Source organism: Eschrichtius robustus, chromosome 8, assembly GCF_028021215.1.
Source record: "Eschrichtius robustus isolate mEscRob2 chromosome 8, mEscRob2.pri, whole genome shotgun sequence".
In the NCBI taxonomy this organism is placed as follows: domain Eukaryota; kingdom Metazoa; phylum Chordata; class Mammalia; order Artiodactyla; family Eschrichtiidae; genus Eschrichtius; species Eschrichtius robustus.
The window spans coordinates 7,307,546-7,333,750 of NC_090831.1; the positions used below are offsets into that span (position 1 = coordinate 7,307,546).

Genomic DNA, 26,205 nt, shown 5'->3' on the forward strand with positions numbered 1-26,205 from the left:
GGCGGCGTTCAGCTTGTGGCGCGTCTCGGCGCGTCCCGGCGCCGGCGAGCGGAGCCGGCCCTGGCGACCCGGAGCGGCCGCGCCGCCGGTTGCCTCTCCCCTGGTCTCTGCCGACCCGCGACCCAACCTCCCGGGTCAGTGAGGGTCTAGGGAGGCTGGCGGAGAGAGGGGCGCTCGTTGGTTTAACAGGGACCCGCCGAGCACCCAGGAGGTACCGCGGCCATGCCCTCTGACCCACCCCCCCGCCGTGTTCCATCCCAGGCTGTCACATACTCCTGACAGTAGTGGTTCTGCTTTGAACTTAATTCTGTAAGTATTCATCCCCTTTCGTGTGTTATGTGTCAAATATGTTACAGCTCTTTCCATAGAAATACACGTAGTAGAGCTTTATATGCAGTGGACCTGGAGACGTGCATTTTCAGTAATGCTTTAGTTGATTTTGATGCACTGCCAAGGGTGAGAACCACGGCCTTAAACTGTACATATCCAAACTTAACTGTCTTCTTCCCCCTTTTCCCAAGACCTGACAGGCATCTAGGTCAGAGTTTTTGGGCTGGGAGCTATTAGTGTGTCAAAGTCAGTTTAATGGGTTGCAACCAATATATACATTTTTTAATGGAATAAAATAGAATGCAAAATCTCAGTGCATTTCGCATAATAAAGGTGAGAATTGTGAAAGTTCTGTTGTGTGTGTTTGTGTGTGTGTGTGTGTGTAGATGATAATATTTATCCTCCAAATTTGGGCGCTTTTGAGACTGAAAGGGGTTGCAACTCTAGGACCGAAGGTGTAATCTGCGGCTGTCTCTGACCAACCAAGACGTATGGTCATCTGCATGTGAGTACACAGAATATAAAATGTATCTCAGACATTTCCATGGTCCCCGGCCATGTCTTTGTCCAGAAGTCTTCAAGGATGCCCCGTGGCCTGCATGGATTGCATCCCATGCCATGGAAGGCCCCTCAAAATCCAGTGTCATCCAGTCTGGCTTACTATCGGTGGTTTACATCACTGCTGCCTTGACATTCCTTTACTCCTGGTGTCCCTCTAGAAAACGTCCTCTCTCTTTTTCCCCTGAAGCACAGCCATCACTCACCTTGTAAAGCCAGTTCAAGCCATCGCCCGCTGAATGGCCCTGGTTGGGCACCACCTCCCCTTGGTGTAGCATGGCAACACAAATTCCTGTTAGTCCATCAGTCATCCATCCCCACATTGTTTACATGGCTCTCCCCTCATAGAACAAATGATCCTCAGTTTTTATGAATGTTTATAAGTTTGTGTGAGACTGTATACTTCAGTGACAGTGATGGTTATCCCTGGATGGTGAGTTTACTAATAATGTTAATTTCTAAAATTTCCAGAGAATTTGCATCCCTTGGATAATCTAGAAAAAAGAAACAGAATTGTGTTGAATAGCAAATGAAAAATTCCATTTCTACTTCCTTTTGGTAGTCTAGAACGTAGTCTTCTAAACTTTTTACATAGATTTTTATAGTTTTTTTTTTAAAGATGAGTGTGACCTTTTTTAAAAAAATTTATTTATTTATATTTATTTTTGGCTGTGTTGGGTCTTCGTTTCTGTGCGAGGGCTTTCCCTAGTTGTGGCAAGCGGGGGCCACTCTTCATCGCGGTGCGTGGGCCTCTCACTATCGCGGCCTCTCTTGTTGTGGAGCACAGGCTCCAGACGCGCAGGCTCAGTAATTGTGGCTCACGGGCCTAGTTGCTCCGCGGCATGTGGGATCTTCCCAGACCAGGGCTCGAACCCGTGTCCCCTGCGTTGGCAGGCAGATTCTCAACCAGTGCACCACCAGGGAAGCCCTATAGTTTTTTATGTTGAAGTAATTTTAGATGTACTGAAGTCTTGCAAATAAGAGATACGAAAGTTGACGAATTGGACTTCATAAAAATGTAAAACTTTTGTGCTTCAAACAGCACCATCAAGAAAGCAAAAAGAATGAAAGAAAATACTTGCAAATCATATATTTGATAAGGATTCAGTATCCAGAATATATAAACTCTTACAAGTCAATAAAAAAGATAAACTCATTAAAAACTAGGCAAAGGATTTGAGTAGAAATTTCTTCAAAGAAGATATAGAAATGGCCAATAAGCACATAAAACAAAAAAAGCTCAACATCCTTAGTCATTACAAAAATGCAAATCAAGGCCACAATTAGATACTACTTCATACTCTCTTGCCTGTGATCAAAAGGACAGATAGTAACAAGTGTTGGTGAAGATGTGGGGAAGTTGTAACCCTCACACTTCACTGGTGGGAATATAAAATGGTGCAGCTACTTTGGAAAATAGTTTGGCAGTTCCTTAAAAAGGTAAACAGAATTATATGGCCTGGCCATTCCATTCTTGGGTATATACCCAAGAAAAATTAAAACATGTCCACATAGAAACTTGTACGCAAATATTTATAGCAGCATTTTTTATACTAGCCAAAAGGTCAAAATAACCCAAATGTTGAATGGATAAGCCAGATGTCATACAGCCACACAGTGGAATAATTTTGGCAATAAAAAGGAATGAAGTACTGATAATATGCTGTATCATGAATATATTCGATTTCTGGGGTTGCCATATCAAAGTACCAGAAACTGGGAGGCTTAACAGAAATTTAGTGTCTCATAGTTTTGGAGGCTGGAAGTCTGAAATCAGGGTATTGGCAGGGTTGGCTGCTTCTGAGGGGTGTGAAGGAAAATCTTTTCCATGCCTGTCCTCTAGCTTCTGGTAGCCTCAGGCATTCTGTGGCTTGCAGATGGTGTTCTTCCTGTGTCTTGACCTCATCTTCCCTCTAAGTGTGTCTATCTCTGTGTCCAAATTTCCCCTCTTTATGAGGACTCAGTCATTGGATTAGGGCCCACCACAGCTAATGACCTCATCTTTACTTGACATCTGCAGAGATCCAAATTTCAAATAAAGGCACATTCACAGGTACTGGGATTAGAACTTCAGCATCTTTTGGGGGTACACAATTCAACACATAACAGTGGATGAACCTCGAAAAGATTATGCTGAAAGAAAGAAGCCGGTTACAAAAAGCTTGCATTTCCATAGGATTCCATTTATATGAAAGGTCCAGAATAGGCAACTCTAGAGACAAAGTGTATTAGTAGTTGCCTAGGGCTGAGGGAGGGCAGGATTACTAGTGGGTAAATTATACGTCTGTAAAGTTGTTTGGAATATCATCCAGCTTTTAATGTTAGTATATTATATAACTGTAATATAATTATTTAATCGAGAAAATTAACATCTATACAATACTCTTTACTAATTTACAGACTCCATTTAAATTTCATTAGTTATCCAAACATGGATACCAAGGGGGAAGGGGGATGGGATGAATTGGGAGATTGGGGTCAATATACACTATTGATACTATGTATAAAATAGGTAAATAATGAGAACCTACTGTATAGCACAGGGAACTCTACTCAGTGCTCTGTGGTGACCTAAATGGGAAGGAAATCCAAAAAAGAGGGGATACATGTATACATATAGCTGATTCACTTTGCTATACAGTAGAAACTAACAACGTTGTAAAGCAGCTATACTCCAATAAAAATTTTTAAAAATAAACAAAATAGTTCAATAAAAGATGGTTCTTAAAAAAAAATTATCCAAGCAATGTCTTTTTTTCTGGTTCAGGATCTGATTTAGTATCCCATGTTGCGTTGGTTTATCCTGTCGCCTTAGCCTCCTGGAATCTTAGACAATTTTTAGTTTTTCTTTGTCTTTGATAATCTTGACACTTGAAGAGTATGGGGAAATTATTTTGTAAGATGTCCCTCAGTTTGGGTTTTCTGATTGATGAGGTTAAGTTTATGCATTTTTGGCAAGATGATTACAGAAGTGATGTTGTGCCCTTCTTGGTGCATCATATTAGAGGTATGTGAAATTGGTAAGTCATTACTGGTTCAGTCTGATCATTCTGTTAAGTTGTTATTTATCAGATTTCTCCACTGTAAAGTTAAAATTTTTTCTTTTTAAATTAATAAGTAGCTTGTGGGGAGAAACTTTAAGACTTTGCATTTACCTTATTTTTTAAATCAGAGTTTCATCCAGTAATTTTAGATTTCATTCTTGCTCACAGCAATTATTACTGTGGTATTTACCAAATGGTAATTTTCTATTTCCTGTTTTCTTTCTACCTTTGTTAAATGGAATTCTACTCTAAGGAAGAGCTGTCCTTTCCCCTCCATTTATTTACGGACAGTCCCTGACTTACAGTGGTTCGACTTATAATTTTTTTATTTTACGACAGTGTGAAAGCAATAGAAGTTGAGTAGAAACTGTACATCGAATTTTGAATTTTGATCTTTTCCTGAGCTAGTGATATGTAGTATGATACTGTCTTGTGATGCTGGGCAGTGGCAGTGAACCAGTCAGTCACACAATCAGGGAGGTAAACAACCAATACACTTAGAACCATTCCGTACCCTTACAACCATTCTAGATTTTTACTTTCAGCATAATATTCAATAAAATACATGAGATATTCGGTAGTTTATTATAATATAGGTTTTGTGTTAGATGACTTTGTCCAACTTTAGGCTAACGTAAGTGTTCTGAGCACATTTAAGATAGGCTGGGCCAAGCTATGATGTTCCGTAAGTTAGGTGTATTAAATGCATTTTCAACTTATGATGGGTTTATCAGGACATAACCCCATCATATTTTGAAGATCTGTATTTATTTATTCAATTATTTTGTTTATAACAGTATGGACTCATGGATGTTTATTCTATCAGTTTTAATCCATTAGTATCATTCATTATGCTGCTCAAATTGTCCCAAATTTGGCCATTGAGAGCTTGTAGGGAGCCTCTAAGATGGCCTCCAACAATACCTACCTCCTAGTATTCAGGCCCTTTTTTAATCTTCTCTCCTTGAGTGTGGGCTGGATATAGTGACATTTCTAATGAATCGAAAAGGTGATGGGATGTCACTGCTGAGATTAGGGTTAAGTAAAAGACTGGCTTCTCTCTTGAGCAGACACTCTTGCTTTCTCATTCTCTTGTTCCCTTGCTCCTTCACTTCCTCACTGTGATGGAAACCAGCTGCCGTATTGTGAGCTGCCCTGTGGAGAGGCCCCTGTGCCAAGGAACTGAGAGAGGCCTCCTAGCAATAGCTAGTGAAAAACAGGCCCTCAGCCCAACACCCCACAAGAAACTGAATCCTGCCAACACCATAGGAATGAGCTTGGAAATTCATCCTTCCCTATTTAAGCCTTGGGATGATCCTGGCTGACAGCTTGACTGCAACCCCATGAAAAACCTTGAGCCAAGGGAATCTCTATTAGTTTGCTAGGACTGCCGTATATACCACAGGCTGGGTGCCTTAAACAGCAGAAATATCTTTTCTCACAGATCTGGAGGTCAGAAGTCCAAGGTCAAGGTTCTGGCTGACTTGGTTTCCAGTGAGGGCTCTCTTCCTGGTGTGTAGATTGCCTCCTCTCACTATATATTTACATGGTCTTTCCTTGGCGCATGTACGTAGGGAGTGGGGCTGCGTGAGGAGAACACTAGTTCTCTGGTGTGCCTTATAAGGACACTAGCCCTATTGGATCAAAGCCCAACATTATGACCTCATTTAACCTTAATTAGTTCCTTAGAGGCCCCATCTCCAAATACAGCCACACTTGGGGGTAGGGCTTCAAAATATGAATTTGGGGGAGAAATAAACAAGGACCAGGAGAGAGGCAACTTAGCAAGACAGAAAACTTACAGACAATAACTGCTTTACTGCAGCCAAACACCATGGAACAAAATGAGCCCTCATCCCCCTCAGCAAAGGTTAAGTGGGGAACCTAGACTTCCAGGATTGTCTTGCTGGGATGATTTCAGAAAAGACCAAGAGAAGCTGGGATTGTCATGGCCACCCAATGATAATGAGACCTTTCCTCCTTCATAGTGTTCATGAAAGTCATGTAGGGAGCAGTTACAAGGCATTCTCCCCTCTTCCCCCCACCCCCCATGCCTCGTATTAGGGTTCTCCTGAGAAACTAGAGGGAGGTGGGAAGAGGAGATGAACCAGGAACACTAAGGGCAAGAGAAGATTGATATCAGCTCAAGCATTTGGGCTTGAGCTTTTGGTCTGTTCAGGCTCTCAATAGATTGGATGATACCCACCCACTTTGGGGAGGACCATCAGCTTTACTCAGTCCACCAATTCAAATGCTAACCTCTTCTGGAAACACTCTCACAGCACATCCAGAAATAATCTTTAGCTATCAAGGCATTCTATAGCCCAATCAAATTGACATATAAAATTAATCATCATACCCTCCCAGCCAGGGTGATGGAATTTCACCCCCACTTGGCAGAATTGAGGTGGGGTCTTCCTTTCTGTGCTGATGTGATGTCAGAGGAGCCTGTAAAACAAGATTTAAATAGGATCTGAGTCTCAAAATATCCAGGGTACAACTGAAAATCACTCATTATACCAAGAACCAAGACTATCTTAACTTGAGAAAGACAAGATAATCATCAGACACCAAAGCAGAAATGACACAGAGATGGGAATTTTCTGACAAAGGTTTTAAAGCAGGCATGATAAAAATACTTTAATTAAAAATTCTGAAAATGCTTGAAACAAAAAACTAGAAAGTCTCAGCAAAGAAATACAAAATATAAAGAGGAACCAAATGGATATTTTAAAAGTGAATAATCAATAAAGGAAATAGTAAACTCACTAGATGGACTCAACAGCAGAGTGGAAATGATAGGGAAAGGATTGGTGAAAATAAAGATAAAACAATAGAAATTAACCAACAGAGAAAAATAGATTGGGAAAAAAAAAGTGAATAGAGCCTCAGGGACCTGTGGCAGTATAACAAATGATCTAATATTTATCTCATCTGCATCCCAGAGGGAGAGGAGAAAGAGGGTGGGGTTGAAAACATATTTAAATAAATAATGACTGAAAAAAAATTTGGCAAAAGACATAAAGCTACAGATTCAAGAAGCTGAGCTAACCCAAAATAGGGTGCACCCCCAAAAATATCATGCCAAGATACATCATAGTCAAAATTCTGAAAACTAAAGATGAAAAATCTTGAAAGCAGAAAGAAAAAAATAATACTTTACCTATAAGTAAAAAACAATTTGAATTACAGCAAGTTTCTTATCAGAAACCAAAGAGGCCAGAAAGAAGGGGCATGACATTTTCAAGTGCTGTAAACAACTATAACTAAGAATTCTATATGCAGTGAAAATATTCTTCAGCAATAAAGTGGATAGATATCAAGACATTCTCAGATGAAGGAAAACGAGAAGGGTTTGTCACCAGTAGATCCACCCTATTTTTTTTTAAAAAGGGCTGAAGGAGGGCTTCCCTGGTGGCGCAGTGGTTGAGAATCTGCCTGCCGATGCAGGGGACACGGGTTCGAGCCCTGGTCTGGGAAGGTCCCACATGCCGCGGAGCAACTGGGCCCGTGAGCTGCGATTGCTGAGCCTGTGCGTCTGGAGCCTGTGCTCGGCAACAAGAGAGGCCGCGATAGTGAGAGGCCCACGCACCGTGATGAAGAGTGGCCCCCGCTCTCAGCAACTGGAGAAAGCCCTCGCACAGAAACGAAGACCCAATGCAGCCATAAATAAATAAATAAATAAAATTAAAAAAAAAAAAAAGGGCTGAAGGAGGTTCTTGAACTGGAAACGAAATGATAAAAGAAGAATTCTTGAAACATCAGGAAAGGAGATAGAACAATAGAAAGTAAAAATGTTTGTTAATACAATGGAATTTTTTCTCTTCTTAAGTTTTCTAAATTATATTTGGTGATTGAAGCAAAAATTGTAACATTGTCTATGGATCTCAAAGCATGTAGGGGAAATATTTAGGACAATTGTATTATAAATGACAGAGGGTAAAGGAACTGAAAGGATTGAAAGGTTTTTACACTTCACTCAAACTGGTGAAATCTTGACACCAGAGGACTGTGAAAAGTTATGTGTGCATAATATAATACAACAACTAAATGTCTATACAAAGAGATACATTCAAAAGCACTATTGATAAAACAAAATGGAATTCTAAAAGAAAAAAAAAGGTACAAGTAACCCAAAGGAAGGCAGAAGAAGAAAACAGAGGAAAGAAACAAAACAAAATGAAACAAAAAACCCCACTGAAGTCCTAGCATATCAATAATTACATTACATGTAAATGTCTGAATATACCAACTAAAAGAGAAGGACAGAGTAGATAAAAAACAAGGACCTACTATATGCTCCCCACAAGAAACTCAGTTCAAAATTAATGGTATAGGTAGGTTGAAAGTAAAAAGATGGCAAAAGGTATGCAATGCAAACATTAATCAGAAAAAAGCTGTAGTGGCTACATTAATGTCAGATAAAGTAGACTCTAGAGCAAAGAAAATTACTAGGGTCAGAGAGGGGCAATTCATAACACTAAAAGGGTCAGGCTATCAAGAAGACATGGCAATCCTAAATTTGTGTGTACCAAACAACACAGCTGCAAAATATTTAAAGCAAAAATGGACAGAACTGAGAGGAGAAATTGACAAACCCATGATTATAGTTGGAGACTTCAATGCCCCTCTTTCAATAATTGACTGAACTACATGGAAAATCAGCAAGGTTGTGTAATAACTCAACAGTACCATAAATTAACAGGATGCAGCACGCACACACACACACCACTTCACCCAACAACAGCAGAATACACATTCTTTTCAAGTTCCGTGGATAGTTTACTAAGATAGACCACTTACCATGATAGGGACATAAAACAAACTTCAACATATTTAAAGTAATTGAAAGCATACTGTGTGTGTTCTCACCACAAATGAACCAAGCTAAAAATCAGTAACAGAACGATAACAGGAAAATTTCCAAACTGTTGGAAACAAGTTGCTAAATAATCTTTGAGTCAAAGAGGAAGTCTCAAGGGAAATAAAAACAACACATTGAACTAAATGAAATTAAAACATACCAAGATGAGTGGGCTATAACTAGCGCTAGAGAAAAATTTATAGCACCAAATTCTTACATTAGAAAAAAGGGAAAGTCTCAAGAAAATCATGTAAGCTCTCACTTTAGGATCCTATAAAAAGAAGAGCAGGGTAAACCCAGAGGTGCAGAAGTAGGGAAATAATGAAATTGAAAATAGAAAAACAATAGAGTAAACAAAAGACGGTTCTTTGAAAGGATCAATAATATTGCCAAATGACGCAAATTAGCAATATCAGAAATGAAGTGGGATACCACTACAAATCTTGTAGATCTCAAAGGAGTAATAAGGAAATATAAATAATTTTACATACATAAATTCGACAACTAAAGTGAAATGGACTAATTCCTCAAAAATCATCCAATATGGAATACAAATTTTTTATAGGTCTATAAATATTAAAGAAATTGAGTTTTTAATTTAAAACCTCCCAAGAAGGGACTTCCCTGGCGGTCCAGTGGTTAAGACTCCATGCTTCCAATGCAAGGGGCGTGTATTCAATCCCTGGTCAGGGAACTAAGACCCCACATGCCATGCAGTGTGGCCAAATAAATAAATAAATAAATTAGAAATAAAACATAAAAACTCCAAAGAAAGAATCAGATGTTTTCAGCAGAGAATTCTACCAAACATTAAAAGAAGAAGCAATTCTACACATTATCTACCAGAAAGCAAAAAAGGAGAAATTCCTCAACTCATTTTGTGAGGCCAATATTATCCTGATACCAAAACCATACAAAGACCATTCAAGAATGGAAAACTGCAGATTACTATCTATCTCTCATGAATACAGATGCAAGAATCCTCAATGAAACATTAATAAGTGGAATTCAGCAATACATAAAAAGAGCTTTGGGATTCTGGGAAGATAGAGTAGGAAGTGCCAGGAACCTTGTCTTCTTTCCTGGACAATTATACTGGCAGAATTTGCTTGATATAGCTATGTTGGAACTCTGGAGTCTATTCAGACTTGCAACTTCAAGGAGAAGGCTTGAACGGGAAATTGCAGTTAATTTTGGTCAATTTCAGCAATTGCTACCCATCCCCCACCCTCAGCTCTGAGACAGTCAGTTGTGCATTTGTACCAGGAGCAGCTTACTTGCAGCTTGCTGACCCAAGGTGGGCAATAAGGACCCTTTCTTCCAAATATCAAGGACCTGTTTTCTGATTGTTGATTGCTGCTTCTGATAATGGAAGTACAGACATAGAAGTGGGCAGTCATTGCTCCACCACCCCTCCCATTGTTGCAAGCCCCAAGCCCTACAGCTGAAACAACTTCTAGGAGATTTAAAGAGCTGGCACTTTTCTCTCCATCTTTATTTATCTTTTTTCCTCATTTTGGGAGCCAGACATTTAAGGACTAGGACATTCAAAAGCAACCACATGTACAGATCACCATACATGTCTAAGGAAAAACACAGACTCAGACCTGATAAGACCTTAAGTTTATACCTCAGGCTGATCCCTGGGAAAGAGAGCATAAAACAATAAAAATACCAATAAAGTAAACAAAAATGAAAGGAAACCCTTGAGAAATGGAACAATCTGATTTCCAGGCTTACTACATTGTTAGATTCAAATATTAAATTTTCTGGGGAAAAAAAATTATAAGATGTGCAAAGATACAGGAAAAAATTTTTTTCCATGCAAAGAAAAAAAAAATCAACAGAAACTGGTGAGAAAGGCCATATGGCAGACCGAATAGACAAAGAATTAAAAAAAACCTGTCTTAAAGATGCTCAGAAAACTAAAGACACGGAGAAAGTCAAGATCATGATGTATGAACAAAATGGAACTATGAATAAAGAGAAGATATAAGAACACACCAAAAAGAGATTCTGGAGCTGAAAAGTACAATAACTTGAATGAAAAACTCACTAGATCCCAGTCAAAGGCAGATTTGAGTAGGAGAAGAAAGAATCAGTGAACAAGAAGATAAAACAATTGAAATTGTCAGGTCTGCAGAACAGAAAGAATAAAGATTGAAGGAAAGTGAACAAAGCCCAAGGAACCTGTGGAACATCTTCAAGAGTATCAACATGCATTGTGGGAGTCCCAGGAGAAGAGAGAGACAGACAGGAGCAAAGGGATTATTTGAGGAAATAATGCCTAAAAACTTCCCAAATTTGAAGAAAGACATGAACATAAACACTCAAGAACCTTAATGAACTCCTAATAAGATGAATTCAAAGAAGGTCACACTGAGACACAGAAACTGTTGAAAGCAAAAGAAAATCTTGAAAGCAGCAAAAGAAAAGTGATTCATCACGTAAAGTGATCTTCAGTAAGATTATCAGCAGATTTCTCACTTGAAACTTTTGAGGCCAGAGGTCAGTGGGCTGGTATATTCAAAGTGCCAAAAGAAAAACACCGAAAAGTGTCAATCAAGAATCCTAAATCTGCCCCAAACTGTCCTTAGAAGGGAGGGAGAAATTAAACCAAAAGCTGGCACAAGGAATAAATAATAAAGATTAGAACAGAGATGATGAATGAAATATAAATTAGAAAAATGATAGAGAAAATGAATGAAAACAAAACTTTTTTTTTTTTTTTAAAAAGGAGGCTTCTGGGAAGATGGTGGAGCCAGAAACACCAGGAATCTGTCTACCCAACTAGGCAAAAATTGCACCAGCAGAATCATCTGATGTAACTGTTTTGGAGCTCTGGAGTCTGTTGAACACAGGTAACTTTTAGGGGAACCCTTGGATGGTAAATTTCTGTCCATAATCAGCACTTGACACAGTAGCAGCTACCAATTCCCAACACACAATCACACGGAAGGCAGTTGTGACTGTGTTCCTGGAGCAACTTGCACCCAGCTTGTGAGAGTCAGGGTGGGCAACAAGTACCCTTTCTTTCAAATATCAGGGATCTGTTATATGATTGTTGATTGCTGCTTCTGATCACAGAGGTGCAGACAAATAGAGCTAGAGGGGAGCCATTGTTGTTGCACCTCCTCCCATTATTGCAAGCCCCTACCCCATCTGGCTCAAGTGTCTTTCAGGATATTTAAAGGGCCAGCACTCTTCACCCCCCTTCATTTTTTGCTTTTCCTGTTTTGGGAGACAGACATTAAAGACTAGACTATTAAAAAACAACTGCATATATGGGTAAAATTAGAAAGTGATTATGCATGCCTAAGAAGAGTCTCAGAAAAGACATAAGCCCTTAACTTTACACCTTAGGCTGATTCTCAGGACAGAGACAGCCTATGGCAATCAAAAACAAAAACAACAGCAAACCCTGGAGAAGGGGGAAAGAATCTGATTTCCAGAGCTACCACATTATTAGATTCAAATGTCCAGTATTCAACAAAAACATTACAAGGCATACAAAAAAAACAGGAAAGTGTGGCCCATTCAAACGAAAAAATATATCAACAAAATCTGTCCCTGAAAAGAGTTTACGGAAGGAGAGGAGGCAAGATGGCAGAGTAGAAGGATGTGAGCTCACCCCTTCTTATGGAAACACCAGAATCACAACTAACTGCTGAAAAACCACTGACCAAAAAAAAAAAAAAAAAAAAAAAATTGCTGGAACCTACCAAAACAGATACCCTAAATCCAAAGGCAAAGAAGAAGCTACCAAGAGATGGTAAGACAGGTGCAATCACCATAAAATCAAATCCCATACACACTGGGTGGGAAACCCACAAAATGGAAAATAATTATACCACAGCAGTTCTCCTACAGGAGTGAAAGTTCGGAGTGTCTTGTCGGGCTCCTCAGCTTGGGGGCCTGGGAACGGGAGGAAGAGCCCCCTGAGAGTCTGCCATTGAAAGCCACTGGGGTTTGACCACAGGACTCTCACAGGACTGAGGGAAAGAGAAACTCCACTCTTGGAGGGTGCACACAGGGTTTCATGTGCACCAGGACCCAGGGAAAAAAGCAGTGACCTCATAAGAGACTGGGCCAGACTTAGCTGCTATTGTTGGAGGGTACCCTGCAGAGGTAGGAGGCAACTGTGACTCACTGTGGGGAAAGGGACACTGGTGGCGGTGGCTCTGGCGAGTGCTCATTGGTGTGGGCCCTCTAGGAGGGTGCCATTTTCTCACCAAGACCTGGCCCCACCCAACAACCTGAAGGCTCCAGTGCTGCGACACCTCAGGCCAAACAACCAACAGGGCTGAAACATAGCCCCATGCATCAGCAGACAGGCTGCTTAAAGTCTTCCTTAATAAACAGCCACCCGATAATGCACACACACTCAGACACGACCCTGCCCACCAGAGGGACCAGACCCAGCTCCACCCACCAGTGGGCAGGTACTAGTCCCTCCCACCAGACAGCCTCAGGTGGCAGACAGCAGAGGCAAGAGAACTACAACCCTACAGCCTGTGGAATGGAAACTGCAATCAGAGATAGTTAGAAAAAATGAGATGGCAGAGGAATATATCCCAGATAAAGGAACAAGATAAAAACCCAGAAGAACAACTAAGCAAAGTGGAGATAGGCAACTTACCTGAAAAAGAATTCAGAGTAATGGTAGTAAATATGATCCAAGATCTCAGAAAAAGAATGAAGGCACAGATCGAGAAGACACAAGAAATGTTTAATAAAGACCTAGAAGAACTAAAGAACACACAAACAGAGATGAATGATACAATAACTGAAATGAAAAATACACTAGAGGGAATCAGTAGCAGAATAACTGAGGCAGAAGAATGGATAAGTGACCTGGAAGGCAGCATGGTGGAAATCACTGCCGCAGAACAGAATAAAGAGAAGAGAATGAAAAGAAATGAGAACAGTCTAAGAGACCTCTGGGAAAACATGAAATGCACCAACATTTGCATTATAGGGGTCCCAGAAGGAGAAGAGAGAGAGAAAGGGCCTGAGAAAATATTTGAACAGATAATAGCTGAAAACTTCCCTAACATGGGAAAGGAAACAGTCACCCAAGTCCAGGAAGTGCAGAGAGTCCCAGCCAGGATAAACCCAAGGAGGAACACACTGAGACAGATAGTAATCAAACTGACAAAAATTAAAGACAAAGAAAAAATATTAAAAGTAACAAGAGAAAATCAACAAACAATATACAAGGGTTATATATAAACCATAAGGTTATCAGGTGATTTCTCAGCAGAAACTCTGCAGGCCGGAAGGGAGTGGCACAATATACTTAAAGTGATGAAAGGGAAGAACCTACAACCAAGAATACTCTACCCAGCAGGGCTGTCATTCAGATTCAACATAGAAATCAAAAGCTTTACAGACAAGCAAAAGCTAAGAGAATTCAGCACCACCATCCAGCTTTGCAACAAGTGCTAAAGGAACTTCTCTAGGTGGAAAAGAAAAGGCCACAACTAGAAACAAGAAAATTATGAAGTGAAAAGCTCACTGGTAAAGGCAAACGTACAGTAAAGGTAGGAAATCATCTGCACACAAATATGATATCAAAATCAGCAATCGTGAGAAGAGGAGAGCACAAATGCAGGATATCGGAAATGTATTTGAAATGAAAAGACTAGCAACTTAAAACAATCTATATTGTTGTTTATATACAGACGTCTATATCAAAACCTCATGGGAACAGCAAACTGAAAATCTACAATAGATACGCACACAAAAAAGAAAAAGCAATCCAAACACAACACTAAAGTTAGTCATCAAATCACAAGAGAAGAGAATGAAAGAGGAAGGGAAGAAAAAACACAAAAACAAATCCAAAACAATTAACAAAATGGCAATAAGAACATACATATCGATGATTACCTTAAATGTAAATGGATTAAATGCTCCAACCAAAAGACACAGACTGGCTGAATGGATACAAAACAAGACCCGTATATATGCTGTTTACAAGAGACCCACTTTATATCAAGGAACACATACAGACTGAAAGTAAGGGGATGGAAAAATGTATTCCATGCCAATGGAAATCTAAAGAAAGCTGGAGTAGCAATACTCATATTAGACAAAATAGACTTTAAAATAATGACTGTTACAAGAGACAAAAAGGACACTACATAATGATCAAGAGATTAATCCAAGAAGAAGATATAACAATTGTAGATATATATGCATCCAACATAGGAGCACCTCAATTTATAAGGCAAATACTAACAACCATAAAAGGAGAAGTCAGCAGTAACACAAAAACAGTGGAGGACTCTAACACCCTATTTTCATCAATGGACTGATGATCCAGACAGAAAATCAATAAGGAAACACAGGCCTTAAATGACACATTACACCAGATGGACTAAATTGATATTTATAGCGCATTCCATCCAAAAGCAGCAGAATACACATTCTTCTCAAGTGCACATGGAATATTCTCCAGGATTGATCACATGCTGGGCCACAAAGCGAGCCTCGGTAAATTTTACTGATTAATCACCCAGGGATTTTTGCAGAAAGTAATGCCTGTAGCTGGTGATTTTTATTTTGGCTGGCCAAAAGTTAATTCTGTTATTTCACTAACACTTTGTGGGTTTTTACCTTCAATAGAGACACTTGACATACCTGTAAAATCTTCTAATTTTCATGAAATGTTGTTTTCAGTTCACTCTTCTGTAGAAGCAAAGGCGCATTCTCCAGCACCCTGAGTTTCATTTTCACTTTTTGTATCAGAATCAGTCACTAATTTTTAAAATCTTTTTATCGGTCTAATATTCACATCATCTGAATCGGAACTGTATTCTGAAAAACTATCATCTTCTGAGACACTAGTACATATGTCACTCAGAAATCAGAGAAAGTATCTGCATAAAATTGACTGAAAAATTCTTCTTCACTCAAAATTTTGTGATGCATCTTTTTGGAAGATTTTACGTATATAATATATACAAGGTTGGAACAAAAACCTAATGGAGCAAAATGTGAATGATAACGACAATCGTAAGTTGTATAAAGCACCCTTGATCAATTTATGCTCTAACAAATTGCACAGTGATGTTAATGGTAGCACTCTTGAAGAACGTATTGATACGTCTCTGGTCAATAACGTTCGGGTTACAAAAGATGTATTAATACGTCTCCGGTCAATAATGTGTTAATAAAATTGAAATCATAACAATCATCTTTTCTGACCACAGTTCTGTGAGATTAGAAATCAACTACAAGAAAGAAAAAAACTGTACAAAACACAAACGTGGACGTTTAACAATAAGCTTCTAAGCAACCAATGGATCACTGAAGAAATCAAAGAGGAAATCATAAAACACCTAGAGACAAATGAAAATGAAATCACGACAATCCAAAACCTATGGGACACAGCAAAAGCAGTTCTAAGAGGGAAGTTTATAGCAATACAGACTTACCTCAGGAAACAAGGAAAATCTCAAATAAACAACCTAACCTTACACCTATAGCAACTAGAGAAAGAAGAACAAAACCCAAAGTTAGTAGAAAGAAACAAATCATGAAGATCAAAGCAGAAATAGATGAAATAGAGATGAAGAAAATAATAAAAAGATGAATGAAACTAAAAACTGGTTCTTTGAAAAGGTAAATAAAATTGATAAACCTTTAGCCAGACTCATCAAGAAGAAGAGGGAGAGGGCTCAAATCAATAAAATTAGAAATGAAAAAGGGGACGTTACAATGGACACCACAGAAATACAAAGGATCATAAGAGACTAGTACAAGCAACTATATGCCGATAAAATGGACAACCTAGAAGAAATGGACAGATTCTTAGAAAGGTTGAACCTCCCCAAAATGAACCAGGAAGAAACAAAATATGAACAGACCAATCACAAGTATTGTAATTGAAACTGTGATTAAAAAACTCCCAAAAAACAAAAGTCCAGGACCAGATGGCTTCACAGGCAAATTCTATCAAACATTTAGAGAAGAGCTAACACCTATCCTTCTCAGACTCTTCGTAAAAATTGCAGAGGGAGAAACACTCCCCAACTCATTCCACGAGGCCACCATCACCCTGATACCAAAACCAGTAAAAGATATCACACAAAAAAATTACAGGCCAGTATCACTGATGAACATAGACACAGAAAGCCTCAACAAAATACTAGCAAACCGAATCCAACAACACATTAAAAGGATCATACACCATGATCAAGTGGGATGTATCCCAGGGATGCAAGGATTCTTCAATATATGCAAATCAATCAATGTGATACACCATCTTAATAAACTGAAGAATAAAAACCATATAATCATCTCAATAGATGCAGAAAAAGCTTTTGAGAAAATTAAACATCAATTTATGATAAAAACTCTCCAGAAAGTGGGCATAGAGGGAACCTCCCTCAACATAATGAAGGCAATATATGACAAACCCACAGCAAACATTATTCTTAATGGTGAAAACCTGAAAGCATTTCCTCTAATACCAGGAACAAGACAAGGGTACCCACTCTCACCACTGTTATTCAACATAGTTTTGGAAGTCCTAGCCATGGCAATCAGAGAAGAAAAAGAAATAAAAGGAATCCAATTGGGGAAAGAAGAAGGAAAACTCACAGTTTGCAGATGACATGATACTATACATAGAAAATCCTAAAGATGCCACTAGAAAACTACTAGAGCTAATCAATGAATTTAGTTAAGTTGCAGGATACAAAATTAATACACAGATATCTCTTGCATTCCTGTACAATAACAGTGGAAGATTAGAAAGAGAAATTAAGGAAACAATCCCATTTACCATTGCTACAAAAAGAATAAAATACCTAGGAATAAACCTACCTAAGGAGGCAAAAGACCTGTATGCAGAAAACTGTAAATACTGGTGAAAGAAATCAAAGTCAACACAAAGAGATGGAGAGATATACCATGTTCTGGGAAGAATCAATATTGTCAAAATGACTGTAGGACTCAAAGCAATCTACAGAGACAATGCAATTCCTATCAAATAACCAATGGCATTTTTTACAGAACTAGAACAAAAAATTTTACAATTTGTGTGGAAACACAAAAGACCTTGAACAGCAAAAGCAATCTTGAGAAAACAGAAAACAAAAAACAGCTGGAGGAATCAGGCTCCCTGACTTCAGACTATACTGCAGGGCTACAGTAATCAAGACAGTATGGTACTGGCACAAAAACAGAAATATAGATCAATGGAACAGGATAGAAAACCCAGAGATAAACCCACACACCTATGGTCACGTAATCTATGACAAAGGATGCCAGAATATAAAATGGAGCAAAGACAGCCTCTTCAATAAGTGGTGTTGGGAAAACTGGACAGCTACATAGCCAAAGCAATCTTGAGAAAAAAACGGAGCTGGAGGAATCAGGCTCCTTGACTTCAGACCATACTACAAAGCTATTGTAATCAAGCCAGTACGGCACTGGCACAAAAACAGAAACATAGATCGGTGGAACAGGATAGAAAGCCCAGAGATAAACCCACACACATACGGTCACCTTATCTTTGATAAAGGAGGCAAGAATATACAATGGAAAAAAGACAGCCTCTTCAATAAGTGGTGCTGGGAAATCTGGACAGCTATATATAAAAGAATGACATTAGAACACTTCCTAACACCATACACAAAAATAAACTCAAAATGGATTGAAGACCTAAATGTAAGGCCAGACACTATAAAACTCTTAGAGGAAAACATAGGCAGAACACTCCATGACATAAATCACAGCAAGATCGTTTTTGGCCCACCTCCTACAGAAATGGAAATAAAAACAAAAATAAACAAATGGGACCAAACCAAACTTGAAAGCTTTTGCACAGCAAAGGACACCATAAAACAAAAAGAGAACTCACAGAATGGGAGAAAATATTTGCAAATGATGTGACCAACAATGGATTAATCTCCAGTATATACAAACAGTTCATGTGGCTCAATATCAAAAACACAAACAACCCAATCAAAAAAAAAAAATGGGCAGAAGACTTAAATAGACATTTCTCCAAAGAAGATGTACAGAGTAACAAGAGACACATGAAAAGACGCTCAACATCGCTAATTATTAGAGAAATGCAAATCAAAATTACAGTGAGATATCACCTCACAGCAGTCAGAATGTCCATTGTCAAAAAGTCTACAAGCAATACTGGAGAGGGTGTGGAGAAAAGAGAACCCTCCTACACTGTTGCTGGGAGTGTAAATTGGTGCAGCCACTATGGAGAACATTATGAAAGTTCCTTAAGAAACTAAAAATAGAGCTAACATATGATCCAGCAGTCCCACTCCTGGGCAGAATATCAGGAGAAAAACATGGTTCAAAAGGATTTATGCATCCCAATGTTCATTGCAACACTATTTGCAATAGCCAAGATGTGGAAGCAACCTAAATGTCCATTGACAGATGAATGGATGCAGAAGATGTGGTACATATATACAATGGAATATTACTCAGCTATTAAAAAAGAATGAAATAATGCCATTTGCAGCAACATAGATGGACATGGAGATGATCTTACTAAGGGAAGTAAGTCAGGCAGAGAAAGACAAATATCATATGATATCGCTTACATGCGGATATCATGACACAAAAAGATGACACAAAATGAACTTATTTACAAAACAGAAACAGACAGATTTAGAGAACAAATTTATGGTTACCAGGGGGAAACAATGGGGGGAGGGACAGATTGGGAGTTTGGGATTGACATTACACATTGCTATATTTAAAATAGATAACCAACAGGGACCTGCTGTACAGCACAGGGAACTCTGCTCAGTACTCTGGAAAAACCTAAATGAGAAAAGAATTTGAAAAAGCATAGATATATTTATATGTATAACTGAATCACTTTGCTGTAAACCTGAAACTAACACAACATTGTAAATCAACTCTACTCCAATATAAAATAAAATAAAATAAAATAAGATAAAATAAAATAAAACAGTTTATGGCAGATATAGCAGACAAAGACTTTAAAACAAAGTCCTAAAGATGCTGAAAGAATTAAAGGAATATGTGGAGAAAATCAAGAAAACCATGAATGAACATAATGGAAATATCAATAAAAAGATAGAAAACCTAAAAAGAAAACAAAACAAAATTCTGGAGCTGAAGAGGAAATAATGGAAATGAAAAATTCACTAGCAGCATTCAAAGCAGATTTGGCGGGCAGAAGAATAAATCAGTGAACTTGAATATAGGGTAATGGAAATTATCAAGGCTGAGGAACAGAAAAAGAAAAGATAAAGATAACAGAAATTATCTAGTCTGAGGAACAGAAAGAGAAAAGATTGAGCAAAAGCACAGAGCTTAAGAGACTGACTGGGCATCATCAAAAAGACCAAGATACGCATGTGGGAGTCCTTGAAGGAGCAGAGAGAAAGATGCAGAGAGACTATTTGAAGAGATAATGGCTGAAAACTTCTGTAATTTAAAGAAAGGCATGCATGTAAACATCCAAGAAGCTCAGTGAACTCCAAGTAAGATTAAATCAAAGAGACCTACACCGAGACACATTATAATCAAAGTTTCAAAAGACAAAGGAAAAGAAGAAATCCTGACAACAGCAAGTGAGAAGCAAATCATTACATACAAATGATCCTCAATGAGATTATCTGCAGATTCTCATTAGAAACTTTGGAGCCCAGAAGATAGTGGACAGATATATTCAAAGTGCTTAAAAAACAAAAAACAAAAATCTGTCAACCAAGATTCATGTGTCCAGCAAAACTGTCCTTCAAAAATGAGGGAGAAATCAAGACATTCCCAGATGAACAAAAGCTGAGGGAGTTTGTGACCACTAGAGTAGCCCTGGAAGAAGTGCTCAAAGGTGTGCTGCAAAGACAAAGAACGTTAGACCATAACCCTAAGCTCTATGGAGAAATAGAGATCTCAGTAAAGATAAATACATGGGCAATTATAATAGCTAGTATTATTGTAACAATGGTTTATAACTGCACTCTTTGTTTTCTAAATGATTTAAGAGACCAATATATTTAAATCAAAAAATTAATGTAACAGCTAGCATTACTGTAACATTGATTTGTAACTCCAAATCTTGTTCTGTATGTAATTTAGGAGACTAATGCATTTAAAGAATTATTGATTTATGTTTGGGGGCACACATTGTATAAGGATGTAATTTTGTAACATCAGAAACCAAAAGCAGTGGGGACAGAGTGTAAAGGACCATAGTGTTTGTATGTTATTCAAGTTAACCTGCTAAAAATTCAAATTAGAATGTTACAACCTTAGGACATTAAATGTAATCCCCATGGCAACCACAAAGAAAATTTCTATAGAATATACACAAAAGGAAATCAAGAAGGAATTCAAACATTTTACTACCAAAAAATCAACTAAGCACAAAAGAAGAGAGGAATGAGGGACAAAAAGCTATAGGCCTATAGAAAATTTGTTTCTATAGTACAGTGACAGAAATAAGTGCCTCATTATCAGTAATTACTTTAAATGAAAGTGTATTAAACTCTCCCATTAAAAGAGAGAGATTGGCAGAATTGGTAAAAACACATGGTCCAACTATATGCTGTCTCTAAGAGACTCACTTTTGAGATCCAATGACAAAAACTTGTGAAAGTAAAAGATTGGAGAAAGATATTGCTTGCAAATAACTACCAAGAGAGAATGGCAGTGGCTATACTAATTTCAGACAAAATAGGCTTTAAATTGAAAACAGTTACAAGAGACAGAGAAGGCCATCACATGTTAACAAACATTTCAATACAGCAAGAAGATATAATAATTATAAGCATTTATGCACCCAATGTCAGACCATCAAAATATATGAGAAAAAACTGACAGAATTGGAGGGGAAAATAGTTCTACAATAATAGTTGTAGATTCCAATACCCCACTCAGAATAATGGGTAGAACAACCAGACAGAAGATAAATGAGGAAATAGAGGACTTCAACAACACAATAAACAAAGTGTATCTAATAGACATATACAGAACACTCCTCGCAACAACAACAGCATACCTATTCTGCTTATGTGCATGTGGGACCTTTTCCTGGATAGACCATAAGTAGGACCACAGTGGTTTTTAAAAGATAGATATCACACAATGTATATTCTCTGACCACAGTGAGATGAAATTAGAAATCAATAACATAAACTGGAAAATTCACAAAATTGTGGAGGCTAAACAACGTCCTTTTAAACAACCAATGGATCAAAGGTGAAATCACAAGGAAATCGGAAAATAGTTAAGAAGAGATGAATGAAAATGTAAACACACCATATTAACACTTATGGGCTGCATCAAAAGTGGTACTAAGGGGGAAATTTATAATTATAAATGCTTACATTAAAAACAAGAAACTTCTCATATAAAAAACCTAACTTTACAACCTTAAGTTTTACTAGGACAAGAAGAACAAACTAAATGCAAAGCTACTGCAAGGAAGGAAGTAATAAAGATTAGAGCAGAGATCAATGAAATAGAGAATAGAAAAAGAATAGAGAAAATCAGTGACCCAAAATTTGGTTCTTCGAAAAGATCAACAAAATTGACAAACCTTTTGTTAGGTGGACTAAGAAAAAATTAGGGAAGACTCAAATTACTAAAATCAGAAATGAAAGTGGGGGGACTTCCCTGGTGGTCCAGTGGTTAAGAGTCTGCCTTCCAGTGCCGGGGACATGGGTTCGATCCCTGGTCGTGAAACTAAGATCCCACATGCCATGAGGCAACTAATCCCGAGCACTCTAGAGCCTGCATGCCACAACTAGAGAGCCCATATGCTGCAGCTACTGAGCCTGTGTGCTCTGGAGCCCATGCGCCACAACTACTGAGCCCTCGCACTCTGGAGCCTGTGTGCCACAACTAGAGAGAAGCCCGCACACTGCAATGAAAGATCCCACATGCTGCAACAAAGATCCTGCCTGCCACAACTAAGACCCAATGCAGCTAAATAAATAAATAAATAAATAAATAAATAAATAAATAAATAATTTTTAAAAAAGAAATGAAAGTGGGGACATTACTACTGATTCAACACAAATAAAAAATAGAGTACTGCGAACAATCATATGCCCCCAAATTGGATAACCATAGGTAAAAGAGACAAGTTCCTCGAAACTTAAAACCTACAAAGAAGTAGAAAATCTGAATAGACCTAACCTACCAAGACTAAATCTCAAAAAAATAGAAAGTTTGAATAGATCTTACCTCCAAGACTAAATCACAAGGAAATATAAAATCTGAATAGTAAGGAGATTGAATTCAATTATTATTGAAATAATAATATTAAAAAACCCTTCCAACAAAGAAGAGCCCTGGTCCTGATGGATTCACTGGTGAATTCTACCAAACATTTAAAGAAGAACTAATACTAACCTTTTTCAAACTTTTACAAAAAATTGAAGAGGAGGGAACACTTCCTAACTCATTGTATAAGACCAGTAAAGTCAGACAAAAACAGTAGAAGAAAACTACAGAACACTATCTCTTGTGCTCACTGATGAAAAAATCCTTAACAAAATACTAACAAATATGTATTCAGAAGCATATTAAAGGGCTTATACTCCAAGTAAAAGGTGAACAGAGAAGGGAAGAGGGTATACTGAGAAGTAGCTGCAGTTAGAGCTATTGGGAAGAGAGCCAGAGAAAGAGTGTATCAAAACTATGAGGAAATTCAGAAAAGACTGGGCTTAGGTAAATAGTGGGAATACACCAAGGAATGAATGACCATTTTCAGGAAGAGCCCCTATCCTGGCATGCATGCCAATGAGTTTGGATGAGGATGTAGTGATGTTGCCTTTGCTGGAACAGGCTGTTTGGGCTCTCTGATGGCCACATCTGTTGCTTCTAAAACTTATGTAGATCAGACATGTAGAGCTGCTGAGGAATTTGCCAATAATTATTTTTGGATAATGGACTAAAGATGGGCACTAATCAGACTGTAAATGGACAACTTCACTTTAATATGGAGTGGCAATATTAATTTTGGGGGGATGTTGCCTTCTAGTGATTTCCAAGTCAGTATGTTATATTGCCAATCAGTTCAGGATCAAGTTACCTAGACCCAAACTACAGTTCTTGTGACCAGTGGAACTGTGAAGTTTGATGACAACAAACACCACTACTTCAACCAGATCTTGCCGTCAACTGCTCAGTCCACTCCAGAAATCTCTGTGTCAAAGATTACGAGTAATTGCTTCCATTTTCAAGATTGGGCTAGTTGTTAAAGGGGGCAAAAGTCCATTGCCCTTTTGGTCTATTTCAGCTACAGGAATTTATGTGAATTAATTCTTTTAATTGTAGAAGCATCGTGAACTACTATGTGCTGAAACTAAATTTCTTTAATTTTAAAAATTCCTAGCAGCTTCTTTTTTAGGAGCTGCCATTTTGGAGTGTGTCACTAAAAGCTTTAATGCTAGTTTTTGCACACCTTATATATATTATACTAATGACATTCTTAAACATATGATCTCTGTAGTAACGCTCAGTGTGAACCCAACCTATCACAGAAACGAAACCCTTCTATAATACTATCTATGAGATATTAGCACAACTTAAGTCTCTGAGAGGAAGTGAGTTTTTAAAACGTTGTTGTTAGTAGGTTAATTTTGTAGTAAAACACTTGCCTATTTCCAGTAAACAACAGTAATGCTGTTTTTTTTTGTTTTTTAAAAAATTATTTATTTATTTATTTATGGCTGTGTTGGGTCTTCGCTTCCGTGTGAGGGCTTTCTCCAGTTGCGGCAAATGGGGGCCACTCTTCATTGCGGTGCGCGAGCCTCTCATTATCGCAGCCTCTCTTGTTGCAGAGCACAGGCTCCAGACGCGCAGGCTCAGTAGTTGTGGCTCACGGGCGTAGTTGCTCCGCGGCATGTGGGATCTTCCCAGACCAGGGCTCGAACCCGTGTCCCCTGCATTGGCAGGCAGACTCTCACTGCCACTGCGCCACCAGGGAAGCCCCAGTAATGCTGTTTTAATATATGGCTTTTCCAAATCAGTTCAATGAAAACAATACTTATTGATTTAGGTTTGCATAACTACTTTGACATTGGAATCACATGTAGTGATGTTCAATGGTCTTTTTCATGTTAAGCAATGTCTTTTATGTTAGCCAGTTTTCTTATGGAATGAATAGATCCACTAAAGAGGTGCAAAATATTCTCGGTTGATACCTGAACATTTGATACATTTGGTGACTTAAAAGCAAAGCTTCTTAAAAATATTTTTCTTAACAACTCCAGGTCTATAACTTTAGCTAATTAATGGTGATAAGACTATTAAATTAATGGGAGAATGAGGAATGAAAAATGTAGAGATCCAGGGTTGGAGCCAAAAGTAAGGACAGGTGGCCAAATGGTAAGTTTTTAGTACCTGTTTTTCTACTTTATAAAAATGTAGCCTATTTTACAGTGTACATATGTATACGTATAGCTGATTCACTTTGTTATACAGCAGAAACTAACATACCATTGTAAAGCAATTATATTCCAGTAAAGACGTTAAAAAAAAGATTTTAAAAAATGTAGCCTATTTTAAATCACTTGCCAAATAATCATGAGTGCCACTTTGTTCTAAGAATGATATTTAAAGGTTTTTCCACTTCACCTCATACTTACCACCAATATATGTCTAAATTTATTCAAGAAATTATGGAGGTAAAATGTCAGCAATAAGCCTAATCCTATAAAATTTGGAAGCAAAGCCATTACTATGTCTTTGTGACACCATAACTTCTAAGTCTTCCATGTGAACTTTAGGTCAGAAGTCTCTTGTGTATTATGCAACCTTCAAATAAGTGATTTCCCTCTATTTTAGTCATTTAATGTTAAAATTATTTAATTTTGTTGTTCTTCCATATGACATTGAGCAAATAGAGCTGTTTTTTTTTTTTTAATTTTATTTATTTATTTATTTTATTTATGGCTGTGTTGGGTCTTCGTTTCTGCGTGAGGGCTTTCTCTAGTTGTGGCAAGTGGGGGCCACTCATCATTGCGGTGCGCGGGCCTCTCACTGTCGCGGCCTCTCTTGTTGTGGAGCACAGGCTCCAGACGCGCAGGCTCAGTAATTGTGGCTCACGGACCTAGCTGCTCTGCGGCATGTGGGATCTTCCCAGACCGGGGCTCGAACCCGTGTCCCCTGCACTGGCAGGCAGACTCTCAACCACTGCGTCACCAGGGAAGCCCCAATAGAGCTGTTTTAAAACATATGTTTGTTAGGTGACTCTTTGTCTTTTTTGAGAAAAAATAAAGAATAGCAGATCATTATAAACCTATAAACTTCAAAAGGACAAGTTCATTAATTTTGTCTCAACATCTAAAGATAAATAAACCTAACTTTAGTTTTTGATTAAATTTTAAACATCTTTTCTATTCTTTATTTTTTTAATGTTTTAAAGCTAGATGTGCCTGT

The 26,205-nt window shown here is 38.2% G+C and overlaps 1 protein-coding gene and 1 pseudogene across 3 annotated transcripts in view; both read left to right on the forward strand.

The window, feature by feature from the left end:
• The first annotated feature begins 12 nt into the window (after positions 1–12).
• Positions 13–26,205, forward strand: part of URGCP (upregulator of cell proliferation) — a 99,538-nt gene continuing 73,345 nt past the window's right edge. For 2 of the 3 annotated variants that reach the window (XM_068550250.1, XM_068550251.1), the window contains exons 1-2: positions 13–309; positions 11,534–11,657. The gene's annotated coding sequence lies outside the window, so the exon portion shown is untranslated. The remainder of the gene's footprint in view (positions 310–11,533; positions 11,658–26,205) is intronic. The other variant, XM_068550253.1, reaches the window with a different exon arrangement.
• LOC137768285 (NTF2-related export protein 2 pseudogene) lies at positions 23,625–24,023 on the forward strand (annotated as a pseudogene).